General features: G+C 51.3%; 1 long non-coding RNA gene across 34 annotated transcripts in view; it reads right to left on the bottom strand.

Annotated features, from left to right (window-relative positions):
• Positions 1-584: 584 nt before the first annotated feature.
• LOC144373872 (uncharacterized) overlaps positions 585-24,847 on the bottom strand; it is a 52,926-nt gene continuing 28,663 nt past the window's right edge. For 13 of the 34 annotated variants that reach the window (XR_013433437.1, XR_013433424.1, XR_013433427.1 and 10 more), the window contains 3 exons: positions 19,872-23,758; positions 6,544-19,315; positions 1,890-6,284 (listed from right to left, as the gene is read on the bottom strand). This is a non-coding gene — a long non-coding RNA (uncharacterized LOC144373872). Of the gene's footprint in view, positions 680-1,889; positions 6,376-6,543; positions 23,759-24,847 lie in introns of those variants that run through there. The other 21 variants (XR_013433425.1, XR_013433411.1, XR_013433423.1 and 18 more) reach the window with 21 other exon arrangements.

Here is a 24,847-nt window from a genome sequence, read left to right as displayed (position 1 = left end):
CCTGCCCATAGGATTTCTGGGTTGACATTTCTGCTCCCTGCACCTCCACGCTCTTCCCTCTAAGACTGCCCACCGCAGCTCTGTGAGGACTCAGTGTCACATGTCCCTCCCCAAGGTGCCAGTCACCAGGCTGTGCTATTCACCCTGGCCGTCCCTCCAGGACTACTAACCATGCTCCCTGTCCTGAGTGAACCCCCACTCTGAGACTGCCCTCCAGGATCTGCCCTAAGCTTTTTCTTGCAACCCTCAAAGGCCACGCTTGTTGGTCCCTCTTGATGTCTAACCAGATGAGATGAACCCCAGAGAGCAGCCCCACAAGCCTGCTGCAGAGAGAATGGCCATCACTCACTGCTCTCATCCAATAAAGGGTCTTTTTCCAACTTCTATTTTGAAGTCGAGACTTTTCTCCTATTTCTTATATATCCAGTTATTTTTAAGGACATAGAAATGACATTTTACATTTTTCTACACTATAATTAATTGTTTGACAGTCCTACAGAGGCATCTTCTGGAAAATGCCAAAAAACAAATAAACAAACAAACAACCAATAAGATGAAACAGAAGAAAACAATAACAGGAACTCACCAGGCAGGTGGGGTAGCCTGGGGGGCCTTATGTGCCGGGCAGAGTCAACTTCTTTCTAGGATTTCTGTTCATGTTTGTCCAAATTATGGTTCCCTTCGGCAAATCAGGAGAGAGATAAATGCTCTTTAGTCTTTTGAAGGAATTATGGCTCTTTTTGCCTCCTTGTGCAGGTGTGTACATATGTGTGCTTGTGTAAGCACATGTGTTCATGAGTATGCATGCCCGTATGTATGTACACACATGCCTGTGTGCACGTCTCTCTGTGTGCATGTGCGTGTACGTGTGTGCATGTGCATGTGTGTGCACCTCTATGTGCACCTGTGCATGTATATGTGCATATGTGTGTAAATGTCTCTGTGTGCACATGCATGTACATGTGTGCATGCATGTGTGTGCATGTGTGCATGTCTCTCTGTGTACATGTGCGTGTACGTGTATGCATGTGCATGTGTGTGCATTTCTATGTGCACCTGTGCATGTGTAAGTGCATGTGTGTGTGAATGTGTCTCTGTGTGCATGTGTGTGTACGTGTACATGTACATGCATGTGTGCACATACACATGTGTACGCATCTTTCTGTGTGCACCTGTGAATGCGTGTGTGCATGTGTGTGTCTGTGTACACCTGTGCGTGTGCATGTGTGTGCATATCTCTGTGCACCTGAGCATGTGTATGTGTGCATGTGTGCCCATCTCTCTGTGTGCACGTGTGTGCATGTGTGCACCTGCAGGGCTGTGGTTGGCCCGGGCTGCATGTGCCAGGAAAGTGCTCTTCATTGAGCTGCTCCGGTCCTATTTCTTACTTAACAAAAAGTTTAATGTCTGCCCTTTCCTCGCCGTCCTCCTGTAGTGCCTCCAGCATCCCTTACCCTCCTCTCCTTTCCTTTTCTATCAACTTTTTATGGAGAAAGCCACCAGGCTCCAGGAGAACAGTGTGGGGCAAGCGGCCCTCCAAGTTGTCTGCCGAGCTGCCAGCCCAGGATTGGGCCCTGATCCACTGCTCGGAGTCTCAGCACCAAGCACTCTGTGTTGAAGTGCTGGGCCAAGCGGCACACTCCATCTCCCGAGAGAAGCCGAGTCCACGTGCACTTGGACATGGTGGTCCCTGGTCCACTTGCATCTTTAGCTCACTGTGCCTCTGGCCCCAAGCAATTCCAGGCTCCAGATGCAAGAGCCTAAGGTCAATATCTGAGAAAAGTGCTACCTGCCCCGGGCCTTAGTCCTAGGTTTTCTTCATATCGCCTTATCAGGAAAAAAACCCAAAGATGTTTTAATTAAAAGTAACGATAATCAGAAAAAAAGAATGGCTATAAAGTTTATGATTTTATTTCCTCTTTGAGAAAGGAGAGCCATAATATTCTCATGCAGATCAATCTCTTGAATACACATTTTTCATGACGATGGGAAGGAATTCAGATGCAAAGTGGACCACATGCCGTCTCAGGCACAGGAGCCTCTTCATCTCCCCTGCGGCATCTCACTGCATTGCCAATCAAACAGCTCACAGAAGTTGCCAACAGAAATGCCCAAGTCCCCTCTTCAGCTTTACTCTGTGTCCTCTTCCACTCCAGGCACACCTGCAGATTTTAGCGCATGTGTGTCTGTGTGCTCTCTGTATTTCCCGAATGAAGAAGAGTTTATAAAAGAAACACAGGTAGAGGGATAAGAGTGAACTCTTTCCATCTCACACTTTTCAGCACTCTTTGCCTAGAATCCGGCTGATGTATTTATTGTCTTAAAACTAAATTACTCTGCAGATGACATGATTATGAGTTTAGAAAGTTCAGAAGTTTCTGCAAGCTACTAGAATTAAAAGTCAAGTTAGCAAGGTTACTCTCTGCACAAATCAATCAAATTCCCATAAAATAAAAAATGCATAGTGGGAAAAATTTATAACTACACGTATAAAACATACAAAAATAAATCAAACGCAAGTGTGCAAGAACTGACACTGAAAACAGCCACATCCCTGAAGGCAACCAGCACCAGTGTGTCCCCAGGTGGGATCTGTGTGGGGCCAGTCTGCTCCCCATATGCACAGCACAGGGCGAGGGTCTGGGGCCATGTGCCGTCCACAGGGAAAGCCGATTATCCCTATCAATTCACAGGTAAGTGCAGGTGCACTGCAGATCTCAATGTGAAAAATAAAACCAAAGTTTTTAGAAGAAACAATAGACCATCTTTATGATTGGAGTAAGCAGAGATTTCTTAAAAAGGAGAAAAAAATTGAAGAATTTGGACACAATAAGGTTAAGTACTTGTGATTATCAAAAGACACTATTGAAAGAGCCAAAGGATAAGCCCCAGAGAAAGGGAAAAAATACTTGCCACATGCCCATCCAACAAAAGATTCACACCCGAAAATGTAACACATCTGACCAAATTAAAAAAAAAACAAAACAACATCATTGGGAAAAAACACAGGCCAAGATGGCCAATGATCACAGTGAAAGGCACCAGACTTTACCATCAGGAACATGCACATCAGATTTCAGAGGAAAACTGAATTCCCCATCTGAAAAGATAACATGCAACAGAGATTCACTGTCAGCTCCGGGGGTTGTGGAATGGTGACGCCCATCATCTTGTAAATGGTAACACTCTGGAAAACAGGGAATTGGTGGACTGAATATTGAACAGCAATGTCTCAGCAGCTGGGAGCTGCAGACCATGCAGGGACTCGTGGTTGAGCCAGTGTTACACGTGAAGCTCTAAGGCAGCAAGGACCACTGAGCTGTGACTTCTAGCAGCAATGTGACAGATCTTAGGATGAAGAGCCAGGCCCAGCAACTGCCTCCTACAAGACTCTACTGTGAGAATTCCAAGAGGAAAAACCAAGGTAGCATCATGGTCAGAGCAGTGGCTGCTGCTGGAGCAGGCAGCAGCGGTGGGCCCAAGGGGCTAGAAGAGAATTCCGGGAAAGGCAGGCGTGTTCTGCTCATGAAAGTCCACTGTATGTGTGCTGGACACCTGTGACTTCATTCTATAGCTCAAGGATGCCCTTCTTCAAAAAGAAGTCTTCCAAACTATGTCTCTTCATATAAAACCACACACCTTGATCACGTAATGATTCTTCCAAACCTTTATTTTGTAAATGTGATTTTTATGCCTTACTGGAGTTCAGAATTCTTGACCTGCTTGATAATCTTGCTCACATTTGTCAGTCAGCTCTGCCGTATTAATTCTGACTCCCAGAGAGTCTTCAATATAAAATTTACACATTCATAAAACTTTTTTTTTACACTCTACCTTCAAGGTCTCAACATTTTTGTGTTGAGAAGTGTTTTCATGTGAAGTCATCTATCAACAGTGTCTTTCAGCATGAAATGCCCACTGTGGACTTCTCCTGGGTCCTCTCAGGCCCATGGTGCAGGTCCACTGCAGAGGAAGGGCAGCAACACACTTTGGAAAAGAGGACCCTGTGGGGCCAGGCAATCCTGCACTCTAGATCCCATGCGCCTCCTCCCACTTCCCCAGGAGCTGTGAGCCCACTGGGTTGCCTGGCACAAGAGCAGGCTTCCTTTCCCTGCGCCTGCCGCCGGCCCCTAGAGGGCCCCATCCAGGGAAGGGGAACGGCCTGCAGGAGGTGGATGGGTGGCCCAGGCTGTCCTCTGTCTTTGGAGCCTGCCAGGGGTGGGCGCCCTGCTTCCAGGCCACAGGTCCACAGGCCAGTTAGGGCAGGCTGGGTCTTATCAGCTTCCTCCAAAACCTTTCCTCCTCAATCTCTCTCTCCCTTAAAAACAACAACAACAACAACAACAAACAAAATAGTGATTCTAAGGGTTTCAGGAATATGCAAATTCCTCTCTCCGACATACCAAGAGATCCATGGTCTTGGTTCACAGTGGCCGTAGTATCTATGGATATCTTACTCTGATCATGTGTCAAGAAAAGGAGGGCAACCACAGAAGTGGTCTCTGCTGCCTGCCCACCACAGAACCTGGTCGGGAGCCAGTACCAAACTGTCCTTCAGAGCCTTCGGCTTCTGCTTGTCCGCCTCTTTACCCTGCCACCTGCGCCCTCTGCACAGCGCTACCAGCCCAGCCCACAGACCTGCGCAGGAGCAAACACTCCGGCTCAGGCCCACGGGTGGTTTTGCGAGTGCTCCTACCACGTGGCACTTACACTTGGCACGGTGCAGCCTGGCTTGCTGCTGGGTTCTTGTCCCCTCCATGGGCAGGTAGGCAGCTGCCCCTGCAAAGCCATGCAGCCTTGCGGGAGCCCTCGGGCTGGGAATGCATGCTGTTCCAAGGCTGCTGTGATTATGTGAACTTGAAGCAGTGCTTGGGTCTGAGAATTGTCCTTGAGTGTGTTCTGCAATAAATTTTTTAAGTGAGATGTGAAAGAAATAATTGGTTAATAACCACAATTGGGATTAAAGAGTAATTTTGATTTTCAAAAGATGCTTAAAAGGATAAATATTCATTTGTCTCTTTTTGCTATTAAAAAGAAATAAGCCTCCTTAAATGACTTCACATAATGGAAAAAAATAGGTGGGTTTAAATGCTACCCTCCTTGTGGAGGTGACAAGCCATTGTCAAAGCTCCTGTTGGTGGCGGGCACCTGGGAGCAGGCCACTGGCCTGTGCGTTGCCTCGAGGGCATGGGCTGTGATCACTTGTGTTCTACTTGCTCAGTGAATGTGCACTGCGCAGGACAAAGACAAAATCCTGCTGAACAAAGGACACCTTTCTGGCCCCAGGAGGGGGCTTAAATTTTAGATGCTTAAGTGACCCAGCTCAGGCCGTGCTTAGCAAGAGTGTAGGGCACAGAAGCACAGTGAAGGGGTTGGCAAGAGCTTTGCCTTCCAAATCGGCCAAGTAGCAGGAGCCCTGGGGTGGGGCCTGCAGAGGGAAGCGGACTTGGGCTTTAGAGAGGAAAGGGAAGGGCCAAAAGGAAGGAGATCTAGAGGTGAAGGAGGGACCCGCACCATATGCTGTCACTCCCACTTGTGCCAAGTCTGGCTCAGTCCTGGCAAATCCTGTGCAGACCACGGGTAGATTTTTAAAAACTACATCATCTGTGTGGATGCTACCTGGGTAGGATTGGTGCTGTCCTTCCTAGCAGTGATTTATAGGACACTGAATGACTAAGAAGCAATCAGATTTCCAGGTAGCTGACTGAATTCAGGTCCTCCTCAGTTGTAGAACCACAGGGCCACCTTTGTTTCTCACAGTGGTTTAGCCAGGACTTGAATGTAGTAAGTGCTCAGTAAGTACTTATAGATGTAGTAAGTACTCAGTGAGTCTTTGTAGATGTCGTAAGTGCTTGGTAAGTATTTACAAATAGAATAAGTGCTCAGTAAATATTTACAGAAGGCCTGAGCACAGAATTCAGCTTTCTCCCCTTTTGAGCACAAAAGGGAATAAAGATATATTTCAAGTTCTGAGGTTTGGGGTGTTTGGTTTTAGGAATGTGTGGTCAAGACCTTCAGGGCTTAATTCTACAGATAACCAGGTACTGTGTCAGGGCAACTGAGCTAAACCTGGAAAGGGTTTGATCCAGGCATACATTTCAAAATTATAGCCATGAATTCAGGACACTTGCCAGGTCTAATTCTGGAAATTCTAGAAATGCTAGATTCTTTCCGTGCAGTAATAAAGGAGTACCATTTCATGACCCACAGCTGATGTTTGGTTTCTTACTCCATTTATAACCAAGTCACTTCCCAAATGTGATTTCTTCCAAGAAATTTCCAATCTGAAAGGAAGTCCAAATTAGCACAGACGCAGCAACCTTCTTGGCACAAGTGATATTTAGGAAGCAGCACTCTAACCCTCCAGCAGCCGTCCTGTGGGAAACACTGCTCATGTGTGCCTGGTAGGAAGGGATGGCCTCACGGTCAGGCAGAGCCCAGGGATACCCACTGCCTCCTCTTAGCCTCCCGCAGCCTTTGCCTCCCAGGTGCCTCTGCCTCCAACCAGTGCAAATATCCACCCATTGGAGAAGACACACTCACCTGGTGGCCCTGAGGCCCTGCCTGCTTTCCCACCTGGCTCCTGGGCCCCACCCAGGCATGGGCCCTTCCGTCCTCTGGGAGCCTCTAGCACCCTCCAGCACCCTCTCTCCCTGGGGGGCAATCCTGGACTTCCGTACCAGGAGATCTGGGTGAATGTCACATGTAGTCAGTCCACGGAGCTGAGAGAAGGCGTGCTCCCAGGAAGCTCTGCAGAGAGAAGATTTGAGCCAGAGGTTCAGTGTTTCCTAGTTCAACTGCTACTCACAAGTTTTCCTGAGCTTCTCTCTGAAACACGAATCAAGCTGCTGAAGGTGAAGGAGAGCTGCTCATGGTCCACACTGCCTTGGCCTGGAGCCCTGAGCCGCTCCTCCTGGCCTGCGGCCCCGCTGTCCACGTAGGTGGGACAAGGGTGCTCACCCCGGCTCCGCGGTCTGCCACTTTGCGAAGCCACGTCCCTCTCCTGCATGACGGCCCTCTCGGCTGCACCCTGGCTCCCTCACCGGCCTCCCAGCTCTGTCCTCCATGGGGCCTGCTTCTCTGGGCCTGCTTCCTAGGTAAGGGTGCAACGCACACCCTAGGAGCTACAGTTCTTCATTTCCTTAAATAAAATGTGTTGAGGAATAAGAAAAGCAGATGCCTAGGAACACAGTTCCTAATGATCCCTTGAACTCGGGGCCCCCGTTGGCAGATTCAAACACAGATGAAAATCCCCGGGAACCTGTTGAGTTTACCTGAAGATGTGAGGATAGAGGTCAGTGTGACCAGGCCGAGGAGTCTGCACTAACCATCCCATGAGGTGAGTGGACCATCTCTTCACATTATCAGAGAGAAAGTCAGAAAAGGTGGAAACAAAGGGATAAAAAGGCCATCCCAAAAGCTGGCTGCTCGTCCCTCACAGTGTGTCTAAAGCTCTTCTAACACTTTCAGAAACTCATACTAGTGCCCCATGGAGAAAAATGTCATTAGTATTCTTAAATGTACTTAGATGCCCTGTGGAACCCATTTTCACTGCATAGTATTAGTCAATTTATATATAAGATGTTTGTGAAAGAATAATCTGAAGGCACCTGAAAGAAAATAGTTGTTATTCTTTTAAAAAATCTTGAAAATTTAAATAGTAGGGGTAGTGCATTTGCTTAGGGTGGCAAGACAGAAGGACATGGGGAGAGAAACTGGGCAGGACTGGCCGCTGGAGAGGGACTAAGTGAGAGCTCTCCACACCTCCTCTGCTGAAGGCGGCACGCGTTGGTGTGCAAGACCCTGGAGAGCCTGGGCGCCCTGCAGGCTCCTTGGACTGGAGACAGCTGGCCCGAGGGCAGAGGGCGAGCGGGTTCAGAAGCCACAGCATGGCCTCTGGCTAAACCCCTGGCTGACAACCTGAGTACTCAGGAACCCAGCAGGCCATGGATGACCATATTCCACCCTGGTGCAGGCACATTAGTGCTCTAGCAAGACAGGGCAGACAGCATCAGAAGAACACGAAATCCAAAGTTGCCATATGTGTCATCTACAGTGTCCCATTGCAACCAAGAATGATCAACCCTGGGCACAGAGAGGACAGGCCACCCCAAACCAGGTCCTTCCTGTGGTCCTTGACTTGGAGCTAGTGGTCAGTAACTGAAGATTAGCTCTCACACATACATTCAAATAATCAAAGATGATCCATAACTCAATAAAAATACATGATTAGTGAGTGATATAATAAACCAATGAAGACATGAAAACTGTATAAAACTACATAACTATATTAAAAAGCCACAAATTCCAGAGCTGAAAAGCACATCGTGGAATAAAAATCAGCTGAATAGGTCTGTCAGCACATGGACATGGACGAAGGAGTCCACTTAAAAAGGACAGATCCATAAAAATCCAATGTTAGGAGCAAGGAAAAGACGGAGTAAAGCTGAAGAGACTCTCAGGTCTTGGGAACAGGATGAGGCTTTCCAACACACCAAGTGGGGAATCATAGAACAATCAGAGCACTAGTGCCTGGAATTCTCCATCGATTTGCAAATCTATAACACTCTAAGTAAGTGCCCTAGAAGAAGAAATGCGTCTGGACGCCTTACACTCCTGCCACACAAACCTCAGAGAGCACACCTTGAAAGCCGTCAGGACAATTCATGCTCTGAAAGGAACAATGTGACTTATGGGTGTTTTCTTCCAGAAGAGTGGGAAGCATGGAGGGTGGGATAAAATATTCAAAGTACTGAAAGAAAAATCATATAGCCCACAAATCTGTCTCTTACACACAAAGACAGAAAAGGATCTTGGATAAACAAATGCTGATGGAATTCTTGCAGCAGACCTGCGGTATAAAAACATCCAGAGAGGTCTTCAGAGTGAAGGCTTCAAGATGAACCCTCAGATCCACAAAAGAAGTGACCAACACAGGGACTGGTAAATACGCAGTAGAAATCAGACTTTATTGATTTGACCTTATTTTGAAACACAGTAGTGGCTTAATACATGTTGTGTATTTCTTTGATTCTCTTGACTTTATTAAACACACATGACCACTTAAAACAAAGTTTATAAAGTACATTTAAGGTTTATGATGTATATTGATATGATATATATGGCAATAAGTCACTAAGGAGTGGACAAATGAGGACGCTCTGACATGAAGTTCTCACTTGGTTGTGGGTGAATGTCAGTATTAACTGGAGGTGAAACATCACTTACAGCATCAAAGAAAATCAGCTAAATAGTCAACAGAGAAATTAGAAAGACACAGTGAGACATTCAACATGAAAGAAACAGCAACTGAATAGGAGACACGAAAGGGATGAGACCCATTTAAATCACAGAGCCACAGTCTAGACTTACAGTAGAACCAGACAGTTCCGATGACCACTCCAGGTCAGCGGTTGGGACTGTGGCCTCACGGTTAAATGTGGCCGGAAGTTTGCTGTCATTGCTCTGTGAGTTCAGCATTGCTCTGTTGGGTGAGGAAGAGGAAGATGAAGACGCTGGTGACCATGAAGAGGGAGGGCAGGGGACGAGTAGAAGTGCTCCTGATGTCAACCACCCTATGGCCGCAGTGGGACTACCAGCCCCCTGTGACACTTGGACTGCTGTCACTTGGACTGGCAAAGATCAGACATTTTCAGACTGGTTAAAAGAGGAAATCACATTAGACTTTGCTCGACATCAATACGGACCTGGTGGACATTTTTAAAATGGTAATAAAGAAATTATATGAAAAAATTCATGTTTGCAACTTTGATACTTTAGATGAAGTCGACAAATTCTTCAAAAACTAGGAATTATAAGATGGACTGGAGGAGGCAGAGAAATCCCAGCCACCTATGTCTACTATGGACATTTAAATAAGAGTTAAAACTAGACCCACGCATGCCCGTGTAAGCACCTCCAGGCCCAGACGCTTCCACTAGTGAAGGCTCTCTAAGAAGCGAGAGAAGGAAAGCACTCCCACATCTAGGACTTCAATTTTCTCTCAGTCCCCCCAAAGGGGAAAAACTCCCAAGAAATGTAAATACTGGTATTCTCAAAAAACATGGCTGTGAAAATTCTTATCAAAGTATGTGCAAACCAAGGAGACCGCATATAAAAAGGGTGCCAGACACACAGGAGGTGGGCGCATCCAGGAAGGCAAGGTTCAGTGACCACCCGAGGGTAGACTGATGGGAAGCTTCACTACTATAATCAGATTCAGATCCTCTCAAGAGATGCAGAGAAACACCCGACCACAGGAAGCCCAGATTCGAGGTGGCGCTCTTCATGCACAAGGAGTCTGTGAACACAGCTAAGTCTGTATTTAGTGGAAAAAACACCTGCAGGTTTCTACTTATAGTCAGGAGCAAGGCAAAATGTCTCCTTTCACTGTTTTATCTAAAGTTTCACTGGAAGTCATCGTACAAATATGACAAGAAAAATCTAAAGTAATTTGGGCCTGAAAATGAAATATTTTATTTTTTTTCATAGGTGATATGAATGTTTACACAGAAATCCTGAGGAAATTACAAAATAAGCTATAATTACTACGTGCATTTTACAAGGTTTCAGGACATTATGGAAACACACAAAATCCATTTTACTTTTTAATGCTAATCTTAAAACCATTCAAAACACCCATTTACAATGATATAAAAATAAGGTACTAAGAAATAAATTTAACAAACTATGTAAAGCACATGTGCCCTGGATGCTAATAAACAAAGAAATTTCACAGTGTCAAAATATGTGGAGAAAGATCCTGAATCCACCAACTGGAAGACTCATTATCATGAAGATGGAACTCTTCTCCAGGCTGACCTATAAACTTAATCAATATCCTTGAAAATACATGTAGAATTTTGTGGAAATTCATGAGCTCATCCTAAAATGTATATGGAAATTCAAGACACCAAGGATACTCAGTTTTTTAAATGACCAAAGCCTGAGAAGTTTATCTGATTTAAGTCTTCTCTAAATACTGCATGTTCGAGACAGCAAGTATTACAGAAGGACGGACACACAGGTCAGCAGAACAGAATTAAGAGTCCAGAAACGAATCAGTTTATGAGCTCAGCTGAATTTTGAAAAATGTGCCTTGGTTATTTTTAGAGAAAAGAATTGCTTTTTAAATAAATGGTGCTAAAATATCTGGGTATCTGTGTGGATAAAAAGAACTTTGACCCTTTCCTCACACTACACACAGGTATCATTCAAACGAGTCAGAGGTCAAAACTACGAATATTAGGGGGAAAATAGGAGAAAACCAACCTTTGTGGTCTTGGATTAGGCAAAGTTTCTTAAATAAGTCATGAAAAATACGAGTCATAGAGGAGAGAAGGGGGCTGAGTTGGCCTTTCTTCAAAGGACGCCATTAAGAAACAAAAGCGCTAGCCACAGGTGAGGGAAGTGTCTCGGACTCTGGACACAAATGACCCCTCTGTCAAGAGGCAGAGAGCAACTGCAGGAGGGACGGGGTGGAGCACTGTGTCAGAAAGAAGGTGGGGGTGGTCCTCTGTACCTTGGCCTCTGAGGCACATGTTGGAGGCCATAGAGGAACACGGGCCCAAATGGGAGCAGGTGTATGGGCAGGTGGGCGGGTGGGGGTGGGAGGGACAGCTCAGCTATGTCTTCTAGGCTTGGAATACCCGTGCCACGGGGCCCCAGACCTCGCTCCTGGGCCTTATCCACTAGCAAGGAGACATATCCCCACCAAGATCTGGATGCAGACATTCACGAAGGTCATGAGCAGGAAATAAGCCAAGTGCCAGGCAGAGACTAGTGAATGTTGGCACTCCACCCCCCAAGAAAATGCCAACTCTCACCTGAATGTCACCACTGAACACCCTGACAAGTACCTGGGTAGATTCTAAAGTCAGAAAAGTTGGGGCAAAATCCCTGTAGATAGAGTTCCGATGTCCAGGGTTCTAATGAAGTCAGTGTGAATACAGGATGCCCCTCGGCCACTGCATGGAGCCAGGGTAGAGATGGAGGCTGACCACTGATGGACAGCAGGGAACTCTGGGAGGAGGTGGGGGATGACCACTGAGGTAGAGCGGGGAACTCTGGGAGAAGGTGGGGGCTGAACACTGAGGGACAGCAGGAAACTCTGGGTGGAGGTGGGGGCTGGCCACTGAGGGACAGCAGGGAACGATGGGTGGAGGTGGGGCTGACCCCTGAGGGAGAGCAGGGAAAGATGGGTGGAGGTGGGGGCTGGCCGCTGAGGGACAGCAGGCAACTATGGGTGGAGGTGGGGCTGAGCACCAAGGAACAGCAGGGAACTCTGGGTGGAGGTGGGGTCTGAGCACTGAGGGACACCACACCAGGAAACTATGGGTGGAGGTGGGGGCTGGTTGCTGAGAGACAACAGGGAACTATGCATGGAGGTGGGGGTAGATCACTGAGGTGCAGCAAAAAACTATGGGTGAAGGTGGGGGCTGAGCTCTGAGGGATAGCAGGGACCTATGGGTGGAGGTGGGGGCTGGCCACTGAGGGACAGCAGGGAACAATGGGTAGAGGTGGGGCAGGTCGCTGAGGGACAGCAGGGAACTATGGGTGGAGGTGGGGGCTGGCCGCTGTGGGACAGCAGGGAACTATGGGTGGAGGTGGGGGTAGACCACTCAGGGGCAGCAGGGAATTATGGGTGGAGGTGGGGGTAGACCGCTGAGAGACAGCAGGGAACTATGGGTGGAGGTGCGGGCTTAGCACTGAGGGACAGCAGGGAAATATAGGCGGAGGTGGGGGCTGGCTACTGAGGGACAGCAGGGAACTATGGGTGGCGGTGGGGGCTGGACTCTGAGAGACAGCAGGGAACTATGGTTGGAGGTGGGGGCTGAGCACCCAGAGACAGCAGGGAACTCTGGGTGGAGGTGGGGGCTAGTCGCTGAGGGACAGCTGGGAACTCTCGGTGGAGGTGAGGGCTGACCGTTGAGGGACCGCAGGGAATGACGGGGGAGGTGGTGGTAGACGGCTGAGGGAGAGCAGGGAACTATGGGAGGAACTATGGGTGCTGGCCGCTGAGGGACAGCAGGGAACTCTGGGTGGAGTTGGGGGCTTACCGCTGAGTGATAGCGGGGAACTCTTTGTGGAGGTGGGGGCTGGGCGCTGAGGGATAGTGCGGAAGTATGGGAGGAGGTGGGGGCTGGCCGCTCAGGGACAGCGTGGAATTATGGATGGAGGTGGGGGTTGGTCGCTGAGGGATAGCAGGGATCGAAAGTTGGAGGTGTGGCTGGTGGCTGAGGGACAGCGGGGATCAATGGGAGGAGGTGGATCTGGCCTCTGAGGTACAGAGTGGAACTATATGAGGATGTGGGGGCGGACCGCTTAGGGACAGCGGATAACTCTGGGTGGAGTTGGGGGCTGACCCCTTAGGGACAGCGGAGAACTATAGGTGGAGGTGGGGGCTGGCTGCTGAGGGACAGCGGAGAACTATGGGTGGAGGTGTGGCTGGTCGCTGAGGGACAGCGGGGATCTATGGGTGTAGGTGGGGCTGACCGCTGAGGGACAGCAGGGAACTATGGGAGGAGGTGTGGGCTGACTACTGTGGGACAGCGGGGAACTATGTGAGGATGTGGGGGTGGACCGCTGAGGGACAGCGAATAACTCTGGGTGGAGTTGGGGGCTGACCCCTTAGGGACAGCGGAGAACTATGGGTGGAGGTGGGGGCTGGCCACTGAAGGACAGCAGGGAAATATGGGTGGAGGTGAGGACTGTCCACTGAGGGACAGAAGGGAGGCTGGCCACTGAGGGACAGCAGGGTACTATGGGTAGAGGTGGGGGCTGAGCACAGAGAGACAGCAGGGAACTATGGGTGGAATTGGGGGCTGGCCTCTGAGGTACAGTAGGAAACTATGGGAGAAGGTGGGGGCTGACCGCTGAGGGACGGAAGGGAACTATAGGTGGAGGTGGGGGCTGGCCGCTGAGGGACAGCAGGGAACTATGGGTGGAGGTGGGGCTGACAGCTGAGGGACAGCAGGAAACTGTGTGGAAGTGGGGATGACCCCTGAGGGACAGTGTGGAACTATGAGTGGAGGTGGAGCTGACCGCTGAGGGACAGCGGGGAACTATGCAAGGAGTTGTTGGCTTACCACTGTGGGACAGCAGGCAACTGTGGTAGGAGGTGGGGACTGAGCGCTGAGGGACAGCGGAGAACTATGTAAGGATGTAGTGGCGGACTGCTGAGGGACAGCGGGGAACTCTGGGTGGAGTTGTGGGCTGACCCCTGAGCAACAGGGGGGAACTATGGGTGGAGGTGGGGGCTGAGCACCTAGGGACAGCAGACAACTATGGGTGGAGGTGGGGGCTGAGCACTGAGGGACAGCAGGGAACTATGGGTGGAGGTGGGAGCTCGCCGCTTAGGGACAGCAGGGAACTATGGGTGGAGGTGAGGGGTGAGCACCTAGGGACAGCAGGGAACTATGTGTGGAGGTGGAGGCTGACTGATGAGAGACAGCAGGGAAGTATGTGTGGAGGTGGGGGCTGACCGCTGAGGGACAGTAGGGAACTGTAGGTTGAGGTAGGGGCTGACCGCTGAGGGATAGCAGGGAACTGTAGGTGGAGGTGGGGCTGAACACTGAGGGACAGCAGGGAACTATGCGTGGAGGTGGGGGTTGAGCACTCAGGGACAGCAGGAAACTATGGGTGGACGTGGGGCCTGAGCGCTGAGGGAAGTATGGTTGGAGGTGGGGGCTGGCTGCTGGGGGACATCAGGGAACTATGGGTGGAGGAGGGGGTAGACCTCTGAGGGGCAGTGGGGAACTATGGGTGGAGGTGGGGGCTGGCCGCTTATGGACAGCAGGAATCTATGGGTGGAGGTGGGGCTGGCCGCTGAGGGACAGCGGGCAACTATGGGTGGAGGTGGGGGCTGGCTGCTGAGGGACAGCAAGGAACTATGGGTGGGGGTGGGGCAGACCTTTGAGGGAGAGCAGGGAACTATGGGAGGAGGTGGGGGCTGAGCGCTGAGGGACAGCTGGGAACTATGGGAGGATGTGCGGGCGAACCGCTGAGGGACAGAGGGGAACTATGGGTGGAGTTGGGGTCTGACCCCTGAGGACAGCGGGGAACTATGGGGTGGAGGTGGGGGCTGAGCACAGAGGGACAGCAGGGAAATATGGGTGGAGGTTGGGGCTGAGCAAGGAGGGACAGCAGGCAACTATTGGTGGAGTTGTGGGCTGAGCATCGAGGGACAGCATAGAACTATGGGTGGAGGTGGGGTTGACCGCTGAGGGACAGCAGGGAACTCTGGGTGGAGGTGGGGCTGACCCCTGAGGTACAGTATGGAACGATGGGTGGAGGTCTGGCCTGGCCGCTGAGGGACAGCAGGAAACTATGGGTGGAGTTGGGGCTGAGCACCCAGGGACAGAAGGCAACTCTGGGTGGAGGTGGGGCTGAACACTGAGGGACAGCAGGGAACTCTGGGTGGAAGTGAGGCTGAGCACCGAGGGACAGCAGGGAACTCTGGGTGGAGCGGGCAAGTAAGGGTGGAGGTGGGGGCTGGCCACTGAGGGACATTCAGGGAACTATGGGTGGAGGTGGGGGTAGACCTCTGAGGGGCAGCGGGGAACTATGGGTGGAGGTGGGGTAGACCACTGAGGGGCAGCAGGGAATTGTCGGTGGAGGTGGGGGCTAACCGCTGAGGGACAGCAGGGAACTCTGGGTGGAGGTGGGAGCTGGCTGCTGAGGGACAGCAGGGAACTATGGGTGGAGGTGCGGGCTTGCTGCTGAGGGAAAGCACGGAACTATGGGTGGAGGTTGGGGCTGAGCACAGAAGGACAGCAGGGAACTATGGGTGGAGGTGGGGGCTGAGAGCTGAGGGACAGCAGGCAACTGTGGGTGGAGGTGGGGCTGAGCACAGAGGGACAGCAGGCAACTGTGGGTGGAGGTGGGGGTCTGAGAGCTGAGGGATAGCTGTGAACTATGGGTGCAGGTGGGGGCTGACCATTGAGGGACAGCGGGGAACTATGGGAGGAGGCAGGGGCTGAGAGCTGAAGGACAGCGGGCAAGTATGGGTGGAGGTGTAGGATGGCCGCTGAGGCACAGAGGGCAACTATGTGCGGAGGTGGGGGCTGAGCGCCGAGGGTCAGCAGGGTAATATGGGAGGAGGTGGGGGCTGGTCGCTGAGGGAAAGCAGGGAACTATGGGTGGAGGTGGCGGATGGCCGCTGAGGCACAGGGGGCAACTATGGGTGGAGGTGGGGGCTGAGCTCCGAGGGATAGCAGGGTAATATGGGTGGAGGTTGGGGCTGGCCGCTGAGGGACAGCAGGGAACTATGGGTGGAGATGGGGGCTGGCTGCTGAGGGACAGTAGGGAACTATGGGTGGAGATGGGGGTTGACCGCTGGGGACAGCAGGGAACTATGGTTGGAGGTGTGGCCAGGCCGCTGAGGGACAGCAGGGAACTATGGGTGGAGGTTGGGGCTGGCCGCTCAGGGACAGCAGGGAACTATGGGTGGAGGTGGGGGTGAGCACCAAGGGACAGCAGGGAAATCTGGGTGGAGGTGGGAGCTGGCCGCTGAGGGACAGCAGGTAACTATGGGTGGAGGTGAGGGCTGACCACCGAGAGACAGCTGGGAACTATGGGTGGAGGTGTGGGCTCCCCGCTGAGGGACAGCAGGGAACTATGGGTGGACGTGGGTGCTGGCCACTGATGGACAGTCGGGGACTATGGTTGAGGTGGGGGCTGGCCGCTGAGGGACTGTGGGGAACTATGTGTGGAAGTGGGGCTGACCGCTGAGGAACAGCGGGGAACTATGGGTGGAGGTGGGGCTGATCACTGAGGGACAGCGGGGAACTATGGGAGGAGGTGGGGGCTGAGCACTTAGGGACAGCAGGGAACTATTAGAGGAGGTGGGGGCTGACCACTGAGGGACAGCGGGGAACTCTGGGAGGAGGTGGGGGCTGAGCACTTAAGGACAGCAGGGAACTATTAGAGGAGGTGGGGGCTGACCACTGAGGGACACCGGGGAACTCTGGGAGGAGGTGGGGGCTGAGCACTGAGGGACAGCAGGGAACTATGGGTGGAGGTGGGGGCTGAGCACTGAGGGACAGCAGGGAACTATGGGTGGAGGTGGGGGCTGACTGCATGTGGCAGGACCCTGTCTCTCTTCATTTTCAGGAGCAGGTGGGAACTTGTGAGTCTCTTTGGGAGGTTAAGTCCCACCTGCTGTTGCACCCAGAGCGGGGAGAGGCCCATGCTGCACTCCGCAGCCACCCTGACACCCTCAGAGCTCTGGCTTGGAGCAGCATGGAAGTGGCCTGCGCAGCTGAGGCTGGGATCTCTCTCCTAGGCCCTCACAGAACACTGAAGGTGGAAGTGAGGAGGAGGGCCCCACAGGGCCTCTGTTCTCACCTTGCCTCTCCTGGGTCTGTGCTGACCTCAGAGCTGTAAGGAATAGCTGCCCGTGGGTGGAATGGCCGGAGGACATCCTTATGAAGGTGGCCAGTGAGTGAAACTTCAGGGATAGGCAGAGCCCACCCCAGAGGCCAGGCCCTTCCAGTGTGGCTTGAGCTGCTGCTCAGAGGAGGGATGTGCACGGGGCTGACTAACCAGACTTGAGGATGGGGTGTCCTGGCAATCAGGTGGAAAGGCGAGAACCCGAAGCCAGACTGCAGAGTGTGGAGGGTGGGCACTGGCATCCCTGAGGGAGTTCTGGAGTAGAGGGACAGCAGGGCTTTAGGTGGACACCTCAGGAGACCTATGGGTCTCAAGGCTGAAGGCACAAGTGGACCAAGGACAGAGGCATTGGTCTTTCCCATTATCCCAAGTGGGGCTGAGGGACAAGGGTAGACTTGGGTGCAGGCCAGTGGGATGGCCAGACAGATGGCCAGGAGCGAGGGCAGAAGAAGGGAGGACACTTCCCTCCGCAGCATGTCGAATTGAGGAGGAAACTGGAGAGGACAAGAATTGGGCACTACAGGACTTAGCCGCAGATGACTGGGAGGATCCAAGAGCCACACAAATGGCGGTGGGACACACAAGGACAGGTTGTCGTGGGAGGTAGGACCTCAGCGTGGACACCGTGCAGCTCACCATCTTTCCTGGGGACCAAGACGTGGGTCACACTGACCTCAAGAACAGTAGAGGTCTGTCCCTCCACTCCCTCGACACCTGCAAGGCTGCTGAGCGCGTAGGGGGGCCTGGCCCATCCCCATGATCCTCTGTTCCCAGTGTGGACGCTGCTCTGCAGTTTCAGCTTTGTTGCTGCGACCATCGAAGAGCCACCCTGTCCCATGGACCCTGCGCGGCTCCTGCTGTGTGGCAGCTGTGAAGACCCTCCTGGTGCACTGCCACCAGCCCCTCCTCAGCCCGGCGGACTTCTGCCTAAGAACCAGCCTCTGCCCTGCTGGCCTGATTTACTCAGCTCAGAGCACCCTCAGGGTCCCTCCTACACAGCATCTTCCTTCCCACAATCTAAATGGGTCATGCTTTCTGTTGGTTCCTGCTTCTCTCTCCTCGGAGACCTCTCTGCTCTGCGTCTGCCCATCAGGCCCTGGTCCTTAAAAGTCAGCATGATCTGGACACATGGACCCATCGCACTTCGGTGGTCCCTAGAGGTGGGCAGAAGAAGAGCTACGGGCAGCAGGTATCACCACAGGTCGCCTCCTGCAGACAGAGGGAGATGAGGAGGTGCAGCTGCACTGGGTTCAGGCCAGTGGTTTGCATCTATCTGAGAGCAGTGTGCTCTCCACCATAATTCCCCTCTAGCCCTGGGTCTCTCACTTCCCTGGACTCTCGCCCCAGCAAGTGCCTGTAGCATTTGTGTGGAGTGGTTTTTGCTACTCACAACACGACCTTGTTCTGTAGGGAGACAGTCAGCCCAGGAGGGCCACAGGAGGACAGGGATTGCCACGAGGGCGTGTGTCTAGCTGTCGGGTCGTCCTGGCACAGCAGGGAAAGGAGCCTTCAGGGGGACACAGGTGTGTCATGGAGGGAGAGCCCCCGCCTGTGAGCCACCAGGCTGTGGTCTCCTTCACTGTCCTGGCCCCATTTCCCGATCTGTAAAAAGAAGCAGCTGCCCTGAGTTATGTCCAGTGACCCTGAAGTCTCCGAGATCAGGTGGGTGCCAATAGCCCCTGAAGATACCCAGGCAGTGCCATCTTCAGCCTTAGATGTGACACCCCTGCTGTACAAGAAGTGCCAACCCAAGAAAGCACACATTGGTTTGGGAATGGCATCTCACCTGTCCACAGAAGTTTATGCTGACCCACAGTCCACTCTCTCATCCAATCCTAACCCTAACAGGCATCAGGAAAAGCTCTCACCCCATGCTGTGGTTCAGGAAACCAAGACAGAGACACGACTGCTTTTTCCAAGGTTTCTGCAAAAATAAAACTGAAATTCAGACTGGAGCAGGTCACCCTGCAATCCATCTTTCAAAGAGCACATGCCCACTCTTTCCCTTACCTTGGAGAGGGTCAGCAGACCCAGGCTGGACGTCAGTGCCCACAGGGAGGGCCATGCCACCTATCCTGTGGGCTGGGCCTTTGCTCTCCCTGCTCACCTGCCTGGCCTCCCTTGCAGGGCCAGCTCCTCCCCTGCTGGTCACTGCCAGTGCTCCCTGGGGAGTGTCACTGATTGTCCTGATTATTCTGAGACTTTAGTTAAAGCTATTCATTCCACCTTGGCCGTGGCTCAGGAGCCCTCTGGAGCGACAGCCACCTTGCCAGCCTGTTGCCTGCCCCATCGCTCCAGAGCCACGTTGGCCATATAAAGAAGGGCTTGTCACCCAGTGGGTTTCCCTTCTTGTGGCAGCTGCTGCTCCTGGACGCACCAGGGACCAGGGCGACTTTGCTACCAGAGTAGCTCAGCCCCGAGCTTCTCAGACTTCAGTTGCTGCCATGCCCACCCTGCCGTGCCCACCCTGCCATGCCCACCTCTGGAGCCACGGCGGCTGTGGAGGTGAGCTCGCTACCTGGGCCACCACAGGTGTGTCTCTGGATTGGTGTGGTGTATTCACCCTGCTGACAAAGCGCACAATTGTGAAGCTTGGTCAGATGTTCCAGGAAGTCAGGTTGATGTCTCTGAGAGGAGTCCCAGGTTCTTTCTCTTGGGGTGCCGAGATGGTCCTGGGGCTCCAGGTGGCTCTCCTGTTTGATTGACAATGTCTCCTAGGAAAGAGGCTGAGAAATTGGTATCCAGGTACCCTCCATAGCGGAGGGCTCTGCAGATAGGAGGTGGGAGCTGGACATTGGGTGAGAGGCTCTTGTACCTCTTGTGCAGAGACATTGTCCGCTCTGGGGTGTATGTACCCCTGGCAGTTGAAGTTCATGCCTACAAGGACAATAGTGCCATCACTTCTGCCTTGAACATTTTCACAGCTCCCAGAGACCTTCACGTGATGGGCAGCCTCTGTAGTGGGCTCACAGCCCCCGGTGGGCTCTGATTTCCTGATGCCACACTGACTGCAGTCTGTTTCACCTCTGTGTGCAGCACAGCCCTGGGCAGTTGCTCCCCCACTCAGAGCTCTGCTTTGCTCCCACCCTTGCCCATGTCCCCATCCTTCCAGCCATGAAGTATGAGTGGCTGCCCACATTCCTGGTGATCATAGGCCAGGGGACACTTAAACAGTAAAAAAAAAAAAAAAACAAAAAAAAAAAACCACCCACCATGAGGACAGTCAGGTGCCACTACAGGTCTGTCCTTACCAGAGATTCCTTCAAAGCAAGTCTGAGACTAAAACCAAAAGCCTCTCCTTGCTCCTGGCTCAGGCTGGTTTTCTTCTCCACTGGAGGGTGTGGAAGTGCCTGGGCTGTCACCGCCCAGGGGAGCTGGTGCAGCCAGCATGGGAGAGAGTCCCCATGGGAACCAGATGGACTGCTTGTGCCCCATCCTGGCCAGGGGGTGTGAATAAGACAGGGAGGCCTGTTCCCAGGGTGGCCAAGGCCAGCTCCAGTTCATCAAGTTCAAGTGGAAAGCTGTAGTAGCCACGCCTACCACCAAGGCTGCTGGAAGGTTCTAAGGTGCTGCTGCGGGCAGCAGCCTCCACAAGCATCAGAGCTGTGGGTGGCCGTGTGGTGAGCCAGCCTGCAGACACCGGCCCCAAGTCTGTCCCTCTGTGTGTCAAACTGAGTGCAGTCCCTGCCCAGGGACCTAGAGGAGGGACAGGGCTGAAAGATCAGCAGACACTGGACTGGCCCATTCTGTGTTTCTCAAGATGCGGCATCTTGCTGAGAACTAATATTTTCAATATCTTCCCTTTCAGGGTCCCGGAACAGAAATATTACAGAGAGGAAATAAAATGCAGCAGAACATTTCCTCTAGTGATGAAATTCAGTGCCTGTGGGATTTTCTGGGGAGCTCAGTCACCCACAACGTGGCTGTCATGGTGCTGGCTAACAGGGCATCAACCACAAATTATTGGAAAAATAATTAGAAATCTTGCATCTGGGGCTGGAGCTACAGGGTCATCAGTGTCCTAATCTTGCAAGGCCACAGGCCCCAGGGCCCTGGGGCTGGGCAGGCTATGGGTCAATTTTCCAGGTCCCAGTCCAGGTCTCCACCAAAGGCACCATTGGTTCTGGGGACACTGAGCACTGATTCTAGACAGTTTGCCCAGGAGACGTCGGGGTGTCTCCAGAATGAGCTCCCCCGAAGCCCTGCAGTGCTCAATGAGCAGGACCGGCCTGCTGCCGGGGTCTGTGGAGCTTGTCTCTTAGAGGTGGGTGGGGCAGGCACAGGGACTCAGGCCCTGACCACAGCTGGACCCTGAATGACTGCTGCCCTCAGCTGTGCAGAGTGGACTTGCCCAAGAGAAGAAGGCCCCCTTAGGACCCGCTATGACTCCAGGGACAAAAAATAGAATCTTCATTTCAAAATGCCAGCCTTACCCCAGACCTGCACCTAATCAGAATCCACATTCCAACAGGGTCTCGGGAGCCCTCTGTGCCCCTCGAGGCCAGGCAGCCCTGGCCAGGAAGACCTCTGCTGGGCACTGCTGAGATGTTCGTATTGCATTTGTCTTTTGGATTCTCCAATTATCTGTCCAGCCTTTAAAATTACTAGCACCATTTTTCTATTTTAAACCAATGTCACCTTCATCGGAAGTTCACCCTGCCCTGTGCCCTGGATTCTGGGGGTGGCGTGGGAGGAGGAAAGGAGGCATCTGCATGTTCCCTCTGCTCAGGTATCAGGAGCACCTCAGCTGTCTGAAATAGCTGAACTCCCCCTGTGCAAATTGCAGGTACTGAGTGCAGAGCCTGGCGCTGGGCTGGCATTTCCTTCTCAGGCACTCATCCTGCAGAGGGAGGAGCTTGCAGAGGAGGGAGAGCAGCTGCTCTTTGTCCTTGAGGAGGAGGCAGGTCTGTGCGGCTCCTGTCAGCCCCCACTCCTGCCTGGTGCACCCGGCCCAGGGTAGGGTATTCGGTGAAGGAGCAGCCCGAGGCCATGGGGAGCTGTGCAGGATGAGCACAGGCCCAGAAAGACAGGGACAGCCTTTCTTCTTAGAGGAAAGGCCGGAGGCGGTTCTGTTGCCGACTTCAGAGGCACCCCCGTTGAAACCCCACATGTAGGGACAGACTCCACCTCAAAGCTGCAACCCTGAAGGCACCCCTGCTTCACCAATCCCACCTGCCTGCCTGCCAAATCCAGCCCATGCCCTACCACAAGCAGCGTGTCCTGGGAGGGCACTCAGCCAGTGCCAGTGCCCACCTCCCTGAAGGCAGAGCCACCTTCAGAGACCCACAGTCCTGGGTGTGAATCTGACTGCAGACCTGTCGGCTGCGTGGTGTGCTCTGATACAAGTCATTCAACTCTCCAACCTTTACTATTTTGTCCTTAAATAAGAATCAAAACTAATCAATGAGTTTCTTTTCTCACTTCAAGTTCCCACACACTTTCCTTTAATCTTTTAAAAGCAGGGGGGACTACCAAAGAGGCATATGGGAGAAGGAGATTTTCTGGAACCATCCAATCTCATTCTCCTCCACAAGTGCTACTAATTTCCAATGATTTCAGCTATCATCTGAGCACTTTCATCTACTTTCAGATTGCTTTTGATTTTTCAGGTGTGATTCCAACAAATATTGTTAACTGAAATTTTCTTCTCAAACATTTTTAAGAAGCAAATGAATTTTCTGCTTGACTATTTTGTACTTGCTTTCTTTTGGGGGAGGTCTGGGGATTAAACTCAGTAGCAATCAATTAATGAGCCACATCTTCAGCCCTATTTTGACTTTTACTAACAAAAATAGTCTCACTAATTTGCTTGGTGCCTCACCATTGTGGAGGCTGGGTTTGAACTTGTAATCATCCTGCCTTAGCCTTTTGAGCTGCTAGGATTACAGGCACACCTGGCCTAATTTACTTCTTTAGATTGTGTTGCTTCAGACAACTTGTTTACACTTATTCCACCTAATTGTTTTAGTAAAAATATTAAATATATGTCAGAATAATTATTGTATATACATTTTAGGCACATAGGCAAGAAATTTATTTGGTGATTTTCTTTTTTGTGTAGTAGTTTGATTTTGCTGTCAGCACTGAAAACAACCCAAGAGTGTTCTACCTCTGACCTGCATCCCCAGTTTTTTTTTTGTTGTTGTTGTTGTTGTTGTTTAATATTGAGATAGTTGCCCATCCTGGCTTCCAACCTTCAATCCTTATGCCACTCTGGAATTAAAAGGATATATCACCCTGCATAGCTCATTAGGTGATGTCTAATGAATACTTACCTATCCCGAGAATTCTCTACTTGGTACAGTGGGTTGCACCTTTAGTAATACCAGCTACTTGGGAGGATAGAAGATCACAACTTTGAGGCCAGCTTCAACAAATAAAAACAAAAAATAAAAATAAAAAGTTCTAGGGATATGGCTTCAATCCTCACTACTTCCAAACAAAAACAAAAACAAAAAAAACCATTGAGAAATATTACACATATTGAGAAAATAATACTTATATAATTTGATTGCACATATCTTCATCAAAGCTAATCACTTCATAAAGAATACATAAATATAGTGCAGTCTTAATATGAATAATTCATACATTACCTCAGACAGCTACTTAGTTTCCTAAAACATGTCTAGATTATGTACAGTTCTTCTTAGAAGTTATTCAACTAGAGCTGAAAAGGCTTTAACAGCAAAATCATGTGAAATCCTGGCTGAGATTCCCAGCGCTCTGGAGAAAGCCACCCTCAGCCTAGATCTCAGTTTCCAAAGACTCCTCTAATGCCTGGCCTTGGAAAATCCCAACACGATTCATGGCAAGAGTTCTCTGAGATCAGTTCCAGAACTCAGTCTCTAATGGCATCACACCAGAGTTCAAGCTGAGGTGGACCCAGTCAACTTTTCCAACCACCACACAAAAGACCACTATTCTAACAGAAACACTCCCACATGGCCCTTGTCTTCTTCCATACAGACACTCATCATAACATTCTGGCTGGGGGTTTCCATAGGGGGAGCAGTCTAAGATGGTGTGCAAAGTAAGCTCTCATGCCCATCATGTGCCAAATGTCATGGTGGCCTGGACACCCTTCCTGAGAAACAGGATAGATCAAATGGGCCTCTACTTAATACTGCTCTGCTTCTCAAATTAGAGGCCTCCTGCCTGCCAGGGGTAGATTCTTTATGCGTACTGGACTCATGAGAAAAGCCATACACCTGTGTGCTAGTTCCTGGAGGGCTTGCAACAACTCATTTGACCCAGAGGATCCCTGTTCTTACTTCATAGAAGTCAGGAGCCTGACCAGAGGAAGGCAAGAGACTTCATCCAATATTATAATTCTTTTTCATTCTTTTAGATTTGGATGGACACATGGGATTTTTCTTGAGTTTCCTTGGGTGCCTAGAATAATTTTATAGTATAAGACATAATCTTTTTTTTTTTCCAGTTCAGAGTTCAAATT

The sequence above is a fragment of the Ictidomys tridecemlineatus genome, unplaced genomic scaffold (assembly GCF_052094955.1).
Source record: "Ictidomys tridecemlineatus isolate mIctTri1 unplaced genomic scaffold, mIctTri1.hap1 Scaffold_52, whole genome shotgun sequence".
NCBI classification, from domain to species: Eukaryota; Metazoa; Chordata; class Mammalia; order Rodentia; family Sciuridae; genus Ictidomys; species Ictidomys tridecemlineatus.
This window is presented reverse-complemented; position numbering and strand designations above follow the sequence as displayed.